General features: G+C 40.1%; 1 long non-coding RNA gene across 1 annotated transcript; it reads left to right on the plus strand.

Annotated features, from left to right (window-relative positions):
* The first annotated feature begins 676 nt into the window (after window positions 1-676).
* LOC126048745 (uncharacterized) lies at window positions 677-10,367 on the plus strand. The gene is made up of 3 exons (XR_007508974.1): window positions 677-1,623; window positions 6,798-7,012; window positions 10,258-10,367. It is a non-coding gene; the product is annotated as an uncharacterized LOC126048745 (long non-coding RNA).
* The last annotated feature ends 2,005 nt before the right edge of the window (window positions 10,368-12,372 follow it).

A 12,372-nucleotide genomic window follows, 5' to 3' on the forward strand; every position in this document is an offset into this window, starting at 1 on the left:
GTTTGGTTTGTTTTCAGTTTGTGTGCTATGTTACTTCAGAAAGCAAGTAAGTGGATCAGATCCTCCAGGGCAGATGATTGTCTTTTCTCTTGGGAGTAGCTGAGACTTTTCCTGGAGGGGTCTTGGAGCCCGCAGACTTGGGGGCAGAGGCAAAGAACTGGAGCCTGCGGTTCACAGGGAGACGCTGCCGGGAGGGACAGGGAGCAGACAAAACCCACGCCTGACAGGTGACTGTGAAACCCCAAGGCTGATGAGGATCATGCAGAGTTTCATGCAGTCCAGAAAATTCTTGATTAAACTGAAAGCACGACTATAATAGATGGGGGGGGAGTGGGGTGGGGGTGGGGAGTGGTTTATGAGCTTTTAAAATTTCTGGTTTGCCCATTTTTATCGTTTAGGGGGTTTTGTCACCTTTTACTTGCTCTGGTTGGAAAGTCAAGTAAGTATTCTACATTATTGGATAGAAGATAAAACCTGCTTTCCTTCTTTTTTTTAAATTTTTTTTAATTTGCTTTGTCTCATATAAAAACATGCCATTCTACAGAAGTTCACTGTAAGCTCATTACTAAGATCAGCTCAAAACTGTAGTTAATTTAGGCTACTTTTATAGATGGCAAGAGCATTAGCAAACACCTATTTCACTTATCTATTCTTCAAATCATGCAAGTGTAAATAGACTGTATTCACATAATATATAATAGTACATTTGTAAAAAGCAAAAAATGTAAATAAATGACCAATACAGCAAAAAATCAACCAATTTAAAATTCTTGCTGATTCTGTGCATTTCAGTCTACTGAGTTGTTACAAGGCATGTTCTAATTTTCCAGTTCTGGCTGCCTGATCGATTGTGGATTCTGCAGTCTCTCAGACACCTTACAGATCTCTTGTATTTTAACTCACTCCATTCCACTATCCAATCACTGATATACTAACTTAATGTTTCTGCAAGCATTGTGTTGTTCTTACTGAGGTATCGTTAGGATTAATGTCACACCACAAAAGGTTTTGCCTCATGTGCTGGGTTTCTGAATGTGTTCATGTCCGTACAAGTCCCAGTTGCCAGCCCTGGCAGGCAACGTTCATTGGCATTGGCAAGATAGAAAGTCTTCCATTTGTAGTAAACTGCAGAGACGTATGTGGCTAAAGATCAAATGAGAGCAGCTTAATAAAGCAGATGGGAATTTGCAGTCAAGTCCAAACAGGCGATGGTTGTACTGGCTGGGATTCTGTATTGGGGACTCTCAGAAGATTCAGACATTTGGCATCAGACAGATACTTGGGGCTTTTGGCCAACAGTTTGGGTTATTACTCCAGCTTTCCGTCCTCTCATGCACGGTTCATTGACTCCGCTACGCTTTATCCCACAGTTCTTCCTTCCTAAGGGGTCCTCCTGCCTTGCCTCAGCTTGTCCTCTCTCATTGTTGTCTCAACAGCTGCTTGTTTTTTCTCAGTGAAAGGAGAAGTTTTGTATCTTCATCTTTATGTTGAATGGGCTTACGCACTGACCTGGAAGTTGAGTGAAAAATGTGTGAAACAGCTGCCATAGCTTAGTGCAACTTGTTGAAGCTTGGACAAGCCCTTCACTGCCCTACGCCAAGGCACTAGGAACAGAAAAATGAGGTGACCTTTTTTTTTTTTTTCCTTATAAAGTCTGATGTTTTAAAACATTTGTTTGTGAATAGATAATTACTAGGCGATACCTTAGAAAATAATTCCCCGTAAGACAGTCAGGCGGAAACAGACTTTTTTATTGATGCATGAAATCTATTAAAAGGAACTATTGATAAAACCAGTTTCTTCTTAAGCATTTTCTGTAACAGTGTCCTCTGGTGGCTCCTGGTGATATTACAAGCTCGGTAGCGTTAAAAAGTAGTCTTACAGGACGTGTGATCTGAAATGGTTACAGACAAATTGCAGCAAAAGCTTGTTTTAGGTGTAGAAGAAAACATACCTAATAAAGATGCCATCAGTTAAAAAATCACTGAGTAAACATTTATATATTTTCCATGTATCTCTGTGTCACAGGAAAACTAAGATTCAAAGAAAAAATCAATATATATGTATTTAATATATTGTTTGTGTATCATATGTGTTTATACTTATAACACATTCAGGATGCCCAGCATTTGAACATTAGGTGGTTTTAGCCAGTCAAACTGGACAAGTTCAAACAAGCCAAGGACCTTCTACAAACAGCATAGCCTTCAGATTAAATGAAACATTCTCTGACATAAGGTTTCCAGAATGCTGTCCATCCAGATCTGAGTGTATGCTGTACTCCCCTGGTTGATTTGGCGTTATGTAGCTGTGGTTTTAGTGTTATGTAGCTGTTATGTAGCACAGAGGTGACTGTGAGTGTGGTGAGAGAGAGCTGGTGGTAGTTGACATTACAGTAGAAACTGCAATGCCTGAAAATGAGGAGTTAATAATTTAATTTTAGATTATATAGAGAACCTTTGTACTGTATCTTAGTTCTGAACTATTTTGAAATAATTTTGAACAGTGTCTGGTGTATCTTTTTGCTTAGCTACTTTTGAGGAAGTAGTTGAGAGCTAATTCCAGTTCTAATCTCAGTGTTAGTAGAAGGGTTGATGCCATTGCATGCACCTTAGAAATTCAGTAATGATGTATCTTACAGCAGTGATCATTGGTGCAACACATTTTAACAGTATTCAGACTAATAAATAGAGTGTGCCTTCATATTTTAGGTTGACTAAAACCAACAAATTGTTTTCCCTTTTTTCTTGTGCTTTAGTTCAGGCATAAACCCTCATATTAAATGGCTTTTACAGATTTATTTTGAGATAATAGTATGCCAAATTTAATTTTGAATTTGTGTTAGCTTGGCAAATTTATTTGTTGGAGAAAACCCTTTTTTAGTTTTTCACACTTATCCTACTTAGAACATAATATTTTTCAATAACCTTCCAACATGAGTTTAACTTTCTCTTTAAAACAAAATCCTTTTTAGTCATTATCCTTGTGAAGACTGTGGTATTTTCAGAAGGAAATGACACTTGTTTGGCACGTGACATGCACCGAGGCACATGTTCGTAATCTCACAGATTCCTTGTTGGCTAAGTGCTATGGTGACTGTCATGACTGGACTTCCAGTTATCACAAACCTGGCTGGCCTTGATGAACTTCTGTGTGTCTTTTAATGCTACCCCATGAATTATCCAAGGAAGTCCTCTGCAGTCTTCTCCTATGATTAATAAATGTAATAGATAATTTCTGCATGTATGCTGGGTTTTTACTTCAGGGTATTCTGATTAGTTAGAAGAACATGTTCCCTTAGTAGGTGAGGACAATTATTCCACACGCTAATTTTTCTGCCAGAGCTATTGTACCTTTACCAAAAGAACTGACCACCGTGGCAGCGGAGTCTGTCAAACTTATTACAGCCTGTCTTAAGATAAACACAGGAAGAAATATTTTTTTTTTCCACATGAATTGCTATTTCCAGAATCCGTGTTTTCCAGAGGATCCCTAGATAGTAAGGGTTTGTTTAGTCAGCTCTTTAAGGCTCACTGTTCTTGTTTGCATCCAAAAGAACTGACTACTGCTGGGAATATACAATAGCAGTGCTGCTGTGTTTGCTCTTTCCTCCCTCTCTGTACTAGTCACAGAAAAGATGTGTGATCATTTACTGGAAGAGTGTAAGTTCATTTTTCTTTGCTGTAGAGTAATGATGAAACTCCTTGAGACTACTTCTGGTAGGTCTGTAACTCACAGAAGCTCTGCATTTGGAAAATTTCTCTGTCTCAAAATTCCTATTAGAAATAAATGGGTCAAGAATATGCAGAATGCAATTTTGATACAGGATTTTTATTTTTTTATTTTTTAATCCTTTTTCCTTCTGCTAGAACTCAGAATATCTTGAAATCTAATCTTTGCTGCCAGGATACAGCAGTCATATGCATTCACTCATTCCGACTTGGATTCCCCATCATCTGCTGGCAATAATTTTCTTTATAGTTTAGTCTACCCTCAAAATGATATTCTACCTTCTATTTATTTGTAGTCACCCCAGGTCCTCCTAACCCTACAGGGTGAGGTTACGGATCCCCCTCCGCTTTCCAGATCCCCTCCTCCCTTTTTGGTGAGAGTTTTGTACGTGCAGGATGGAGCCAAACCCTCGGGAAAGTGGGAACGGCTGGCCTCCCAGCGCTGTGCCTTTGGCCCAGGAGGCGGAGGAGCCCGCGTGTCGCTTCGGCTGATCCCGTTCCAGGCGGCCCTTTCTCGATCCTCACAGGGTCCAGGGGATGCTGCACGAGCTGGGGTCCTGATGCTAGAGGCAGCAGGAACCCTCTTAGGCTTCCTCAGCCTTCCCTCCCTCCCCTCTGGGGCCAAAAGCGTTTGCCTGCCCTGTACGACGGGAGCAGATTCCGAGGGCTGCGGAGCAGGACCGGTGGGTGATCCAAGGTGTCACATACAGAAATCCCTGCTTTAGCTTCTCCTGGGGAAGGGACTGTTTTCAGGTGCTCCTCCTTACACCAACCACCGCTTTAAAGTCATACTTCAACAAATAAGGATTGGAAAATACAGGTCAAATCACTGTAGCAAATCAACACAGGCCTTTTAAAGACTTGTGGTAGAATTTACTTAATACCGGAGAATTCATATTTTCCTTACTGAACTGGAGAAGTTAAATCTCTCGGAAAGGTGGTGTGTCTGAAAGATACATGAGCCTTATGTCTAAAAGCTGCTTGAAAGCCCAAGAAATCCCGGGATCATGAGAAACAGTAAAAACCTACTTGTCAGTGCAAATCCCATCAGCTGCAGCTTGTTTTTTCCTGTCATCTTGCATGCAGGGGTGATCAGAAGGCTCACAAGCCCCCGTTTTCCATACCAATATCACCTGCAGCCTTCTCCAGTCTTGTGCCGCATAGAGTTTGAATGACATGAAGTAATTATAGCAAGCTTTATCAGCAAAATTCAAGCCCTCTGGGCTTTTGAAGATCAAAAGACTGTCACAGATATGATCAGTTCCATTTATCATGTTATCACATTCTCCATTTTCACCTTGTGCTTCTGAACGATGGCAAATTTTAGTCTCGATAACTCCAGCTGCAGCATTTACGATTTTTATTTCATACCTTTCAGGCCTGAGACCTTCAGATATAACTAACTGCATCACTTTTATCTGCTCACTAATGACTCTTTGGCTGACATGTTGTTACAATAGAGTGAAGCTTGAAACCATCCCTGTGGGCTTTAAAGGTTGATCATTTATATGGGGGTGTTGATGAATATAAGTTGTGTCTGCAAAATTTGAAAGTGAAATCTTCTCAGGATCTATGTTCCCACAAGTCCTTTTCGTATTTTTCATCCCCAGACTTGAACTCATAAACTTGTCAGCCCATCATGAATATTGAAATCATAAACAAATAAAAATGAGACCGTATGATAAAGCACCCTATTCTCCCCTCCCCATACCCAGCACGTTAATACTGCTATATTAAAACCTGGCATTTCAATCACAACAGAGGCGCACTGCTGATATGAAGGATGACCTAAATGGAATAAATGTAAATGAACACTTTCTCAGCCAGACATTAAATGTGCTCTGTGTGCAACTGGTTCTTGGCCATGTGTGAGACAAATATAAATAACATTAATCAAATTTTGAGTAGATTTTTCCTTTGCCACTTAGTCCTTGCCTTCTTTTTAATAGCTTAAAAGGGCAGGGATTTCAGAGTAGGGGAAAAGGGGCAAAACCAGTCCCATTTGCTGATGCACTGTAACAGTGTGAAGTCATCAGGGAAACAATCCTGGTGTCTGAGCACTCAAAAAAATAACAAGGGCTACTTTTGACAGCAACATAAAATACTGCATTTTTCTCAGTAAATTAACCACAGTAAGTGAAATGATGGCTGAACACTGCACCTGCAGGAGACAAAAATGGCATTTTCCTCACACCTAGACAACACAGTTTAGACAAGCATGCAAGTTGCCTGCTGTGCTATTTCTTCACAGACTGTGCTGCTGGTGTGCTGCTTCTCTAGATGAATTAACTCCATGCTGGTGTAGAAACAGTCATTGAGTTGCAACTGCATTTATTTACTTTGAAAATGCACATGCCAGAGACACTGAACAAGGAAGCTGTGGGTGCTAATAATGCTTGCCTGTACAGAGCTGGACTCCCAGATGCATTAGGGAAGGTTGTTCAAGTTCTCTGAACGAGAAAAGATGGGTGTAAGCAGCATCACTGCATTTCTGGGAACCTGCCTGTAGGCTTATCACATGAACACTGTCTTATGGTGCAGAGGTGGCTACAGTCGTGCAGGCTCTATTTCTTCACAGGCATTGTGGTGGGACCTCAGGTCATGCTGAGTGCTTGGGCTGGTCTGCCCAGGCTGTCCTTTTCATAGAATCATAGAATCATTTAGGTTGGAAAAGACCTTTAAGATCATTGAGTCCAACCATCAACCCATCACCACCATGCCCACTAAACCGCATCCTGAAGTGCCACGTCTACGTGTTTTTTGAACACTTCCAGGGATGGTGACTCCACCACTTCCCTGGGCAGCCTGTTCCAATGCCTGACAACCCCTTCAGTAAAGAATTTTTTTCTAATATCCAATCTAAACCTCCCCTGGTGCAACTTGAGGACATTTGCTCTTGTCCTTTTGCCTAAAGTGAACATCTCCAAAAGGACCTTCGAATTCAAATGGCTTTTTCTGTCTGGTTTTCTGAGCCCAGCTCAGAGACGATACTGGATGGTGCGAATCCCCACCCCACCTCTCTTCTTCCACCCGGGGCTGATTGGTGTGCTCTCCTCTCCTCCACAGCCTGGAGGCCCTTGGTTCTGCAGAAGGCTCCCAGCTGGCTAGATCTGTCCTACCCTGCCTCCTCCTTTGCCTTGCTGGTCTGGAAACATCTGTCTCCCAAGCACAGCTGCTCCCCGGAATTGCTGCTCCAGTGGGCACCACAGAGCCTTCTGCAGGGCAGCCTGAAGAAAGAAACCGCTTGTGTCCCCGCAGAAGAAACACAACGCAGAGCAACTGTGAGTAAAGACATTAATTCCCTAATCTATCCGGAATAATAGTGGCCATGTTCCTGCGTGAAATTCAGAACTTGGGACCTAGTTATTCAGGTACCAGGAAGCTGGATATCAAAACAGTCAATTCGTTACGCTATTCTGTACCTCTTTTTGCTCTTTCAGAAGTGCTGCATACCAGTAAAAGGTTACTTCTCCAATATTCTCAAAAGATCAAGAAATACATGCTTTCCTCATCAGATTAATGACCTACAGATACTGCACTTGGTATTAAACTCTATCTATTGTAAAATTAGCTGTGGTACAGCTGCTGGTAGCTCTTAGACTCACACAGGAAAATGTCTCATGACACCCTCATGTCCTTATGTGTGAATATACCAACTAACTTTCAGCTAATTTAATTGAAAAACAAATCAAGAAAAGATTAAATAAGGAGACTCTCCAGTGATATCAAATTCCTGCCCACAAAATATTGCTTAAGTGCAGTTTGAAACCAACTGTAAGCAAGTGAAGCAGCTAATTAAGTGCTCCAGTGGAGGATAATAGGTGGAAGCAATCAGAGTTTTAAGTAAAGCCAGTGGGTTCTCTAGCATAATAGACAAGGGTGATGTATTAAGAATGCAGCATTATTGCAAAGTCCATGAGCAAAAGATATCTTAGTTTTAAGACGGGAAATATTGGACAACCAAGTCAACGATTTTCAGTAACAGTTAGCTTTCAAAGAGCCTCTCAGATGCTCTCGCAGGACTCCTCGTTCTGAGTCAACTTCTCTTGTAATCACCTATTTTTTCTTCCCATCAGTTTGTTGCAAAGAGAATGAAAGGAAGAGCATCCTAGAAATCATGTGGTGGCTCTTGCCCTGACCTCTGCTTAATGAAGTCCTGTCAGATTGACTATTTACAAGTGTTGAATTAACTCCGCTGCTTGGAGGCTTATATTGACTTAAAATACCTCACAGATCAAATGTACAACTTCTCTTTCATTTGTTTATTACACCCAACAGTACAAAGTCTAAGAACATAGAAGGGTTTCAACAGGAGCTCTGGTGCAGTGAATTAACAGAATGACTTGCAAGATGACAGTATTTAGTAGTGATCACAGCACTGCCAGATTTCAACATCCCGTGTGACGAAACTGCAGCTGCAACCAACACTGTTGTGTAGGCATTTCTATCTTGGCCATACTGCAGCCTTAAAACATAATTCCAAAAAGTTGGACCGCATGAGCAATGAGTAAACTTTGTGTAGAGCATCTTAAAGGGTTTCTCATATCAAATGGTACAATATAAAACCCAAAGAGATCTTCAACAGTTAAAGCAACCAGTGGTGATGTATGCAACTGAAAAGAAAAGGTCCTACGTTCTGCAAGTTCCCAGGAAGGGAATTCCTGAATAGGAAGTAGAAGTTAGGTCGAAGAGTTCGAAAGGCAGAGTAAGATACAAAGCATCAGCCACATTTTTCTGCTTGAAATTCCTGGATAAAGATAAAGATAGTATCAGATTCTCACTGGAGAGAAGGGCTTGCCCAAAATTACATTAGTCAAATCAATCAAGTGAAATCAGTATGCTGCTGAAACACAAGGCTCAGAAGAGAATTTCATTTGAAGTTCCACCCCAGGTTGTTCCCCAGGCGGTTTGCAGTGGCATGTCCATAACCCAACACCACCTGGTAACTTGAGACAATTCTTTTTGCATTTAGGGAAGGTGTTTAGCACAAAATGTTCAAATCAGATGAATATTTTTTCCTCCTCTCAAATGCTTGTCTTCAGTGATGTATGTGTGTGGTTTTAGCACACATTTCATCTAAATAGATGAATCTAAATAATTCCCATCTTGGTTCTACAGGTGTCGCTCAATGTCAGTTGGGATGGAAAATGCCAGAAGATAATATTTTTACTCTGAGATGAAATTCTGTGTAATAAAGCAGTTTTTACTGGATTAAAAAGTAATATAAATATCAGCCATTATGAAAAGCTTTCCAAGTTTTGCAGTACTGGTACTTCAGTGGCTGAAGTTTTCTTGCCTAATTTTATTGTCCAAATGAGTAGGAACATATACAAGGAAGGGGCCACTTGGCTCACTGAGACCAGTTTCCTGCTGTTGCAGACAGTCACACTACCTGATCTCTTCCATACACTGATAGAAACTACATTTGTAACACCAATTATGTGGTTTTTCCCTTGTGTCACTTAAAAAGCTGTTCAGAACTCACTCCTCAGGTAGAATTAAACCTCTAGATTCAAGCATACGTTTATTCATTAACAGAGAACTCTTTATTCCTGTGTCAAAAAATGTCCTTTAGTTTAAGTAGGTTTTTTTTCCTCCCAGAGTTTGTGCTTCTGATGATGTATTTATAGACAGTAATCGTATCCCTTCTAACCCTTAAAGATACTTCAAATTTTGCAAAATACAATAAATAAGAAGATAGGCTATTTAGAAGAATATATTGAATTCAGAAGTAATGCCAAGAAAATGTCTGAGACACCTGATCCTTTAAAGCAGAAAATACACAAATTGTGGAAAATATAGAACTATACTTGCTCTTATATCATCACTTACAGATCTAAGATATGGTAAAATTATGTACAAATTAAGGTGTTATTATGGACACTGTTTTGATGGTGAGATATGTAGGAAAATGTGATGGGCTTTACACATAAACTTGGATTATTGGAAAATCTGTTTTCTTGAAAGAAGAATGTTTGCAGAGATTATCAACTGAGCTTCTAGTAACCATGACTTGACAAATTCACCTGACAGAGATGTCAACTGATAAGATGGAGGAAAAGAAGCTCAGTTCTCCAGACCTGATCATGCCTTTAAATTTTTCTGTTTGTCCTTTGTAAGACATGTCTAAATTACCTTTCAAAGGTGCCTATGAAAGTTGCTGTAGAACTATTTGCAGGTGTAATTATCAGCAGTAGCTAGTGCCTATATATAGCTGTACCTGTGACTAGCTAAATTGTGGTGTCTATGTTTACAGATATAAAATTTGCCAGAAAAAAAAAGTCAGTTTTATGCAAATTAGGCACACAAGTAGCAGTATTTCCAGATACTTCTGTTGACTTCAGTAGACTTTGGATCCAACTTTACACATTTGTTCTTTTCTGCATCAGTTTTTGTAATGTTCTGTGTGACAAGCTATCTTTCTATAAATTAGGAGAAGTAGCAGTTCTTGATCTTTTAGGGTAATGTAAGATTATATTGATAATTTTACTGAAAAACATTGTTGATTTAAATTTCACCTTTAAAGGTCATGGCTGACAGCAGAGGAGACCAGAAACCAGACCATTTGCATTTCATCAGGTAGATCGGATACGGGAAGTACTAACAGGCAGGCCTTTTTATAAAGGTTGCTCTAAAAGTGGCAATGCTGTCAGCAGTTACACTTTGCTGCTTGCCTGGAGTATTAAGCGTTCCTGAATGGCTGCAGTCTCTGCTTTTCAACAGCAACTAAGGTAAATTTAGGTAAATAAGTACTAGTCACCATCAGAACAGAAGGGCTGAACATATTTTTAAACATCACTTTATTTGTATGAAAATCACCCTGGTGTATATATTGCATGTTAGCAAGTTTTCCAAAAGGAATTTGTGTTGTTGCTGGGCTGAATTTGATTAATACCTGTTACAAAACTTAAAGTTCTGTTTGGAAGACCCTACTGAAAATGCAATCCAAGGTATTCTATAGTTCAAATGATACTCGTCATGGTTTTTATCCTGCAATAGTAGTTTGGAACAAGAAGTTAAAGACTAGTTTGCTATTCAGAATCACCAAAATGCATTTTTTCCTTTCCTTTAACCAAAGCACGAACAACTGGGCAATAGGCTATGGGCAGCTCTGTTCTCCAAGGGAAAATTAGTTTGTTTCTCTTGGCTTTGGTAATTAGGTTAAGTTAAGCACTAATTGCAGGCATTTTCCTCTCTGATTTAATAAGACAGGAAGTCTGAACCACGGTGAGATGATTAAAAAAAACAGGGAGAGATATTTGAAGCACTGGATGTCCCATTCCCACCCCTGGGCTCCTTCCAGTCATCACCACTGCTCATTTTTTGTTCCTGGATATTGGCAATCTCAGCAGCAGCTTACAGTGCTCAGGCATATTTCACTGAATCACAGACTTTGTATGGTTAGCAGGGACCGCTGGCGGTGGCACATGCAATTTCTGACTTGCAGCAAGGTTACTGCCAACACAATGTCAGGTCAGCCCTGGCTTTGTCCAGACAAATCTTGAAAACCTCCAAGGGGATTTTCCACACCCCACTTACTTCATGCCATTGTGTACCATAGGACTGAGGCAATGCCATATTGCCTTATATGTTCTTTCGAATTTTGAGTACTTGATTCTTCAGACTAAATGCTGTGCAAACTTTAGCTTTTTTGATTTCTCAGACTTAAGGGTTCTATTTTTAGAATTGTATCACTGATGCACTCTGCACATTAAAATAGTTCTTTCAAAGTGCAAAGTTTAAATGAGGTGCATATCTGCTCTTAAAGCTGATTTCTTGCTTTTTGATCATTTATGAAAGCAGATGTAACCATATTGATAAAACAACTTGCAAACATAGGAAAGCAGTTTCAAAATGAGCTATAAAGGAAGTTAACTGGTTAAACAATTACAAGCAATGACTCATAAGACTTCTATAAACTGATATTTTTGTGCTTAAATAAAATAATGGCCTGCTGGGTCATGGACATAATGGCTTATAACACTACCACCTTTTTGCTATAACCTGTTCTTAATTTCTCATTTCTTTCCCACATGATTTCACTTTATGAACCCAAATAGAACTGACTGCATAAAAACTAGACTAGGGTAGTACAGAATAAAACAGAACAGCAATTTTGCATTCTACTTTTGAGATTATGTACATTTTCAGGGCACTTGAATGTAGAAGCCTGTGGGGTTTAGTCCCCTATTTTGACCAGAATATTTTGTCTGCCTTGGTGTTCAGGTTTCCAGTGAAAACTACAACTTCAGCCTAAACTGAGTAGTACTTTTGTGCTTTTGCACTTCAGTAGCTACAGTGATGAAAGAAAAAACCTGCACCAGAAGTGAAGTTTATGAAGATTGTGTGTTGAATGTGTATTTTAATGATAATTCTTAAATATGTGATTCACAGAGACGAAGGGTGGAATGTATTGGTTTTACGTAGCAAAGTTTTGGCAGCGGGGGGACTACTGGGGTGGCTTCTGTAAGAAGCTGCTAGAAGCTTCCCCCATGTCCAACAGAGCCAATGCCAGTGGCTCCAAGATGGACCCGCCGCTGGCCAAGGCTGAGCCCATCAGCGATGGTGGCAGCGCCTCTGGAAGAACAGAGTTAAAAAGGGGAAAAAACTGCTGTACAACAGCATTCAGAAGAGAGGAGTG

The sequence above is a fragment of the Accipiter gentilis genome, chromosome 20 (genome assembly GCF_929443795.1).
Source record: "Accipiter gentilis chromosome 20, bAccGen1.1, whole genome shotgun sequence".
In the NCBI taxonomy this organism is placed as follows: Eukaryota; Metazoa; Chordata; class Aves; order Accipitriformes; family Accipitridae; genus Astur; species Astur gentilis.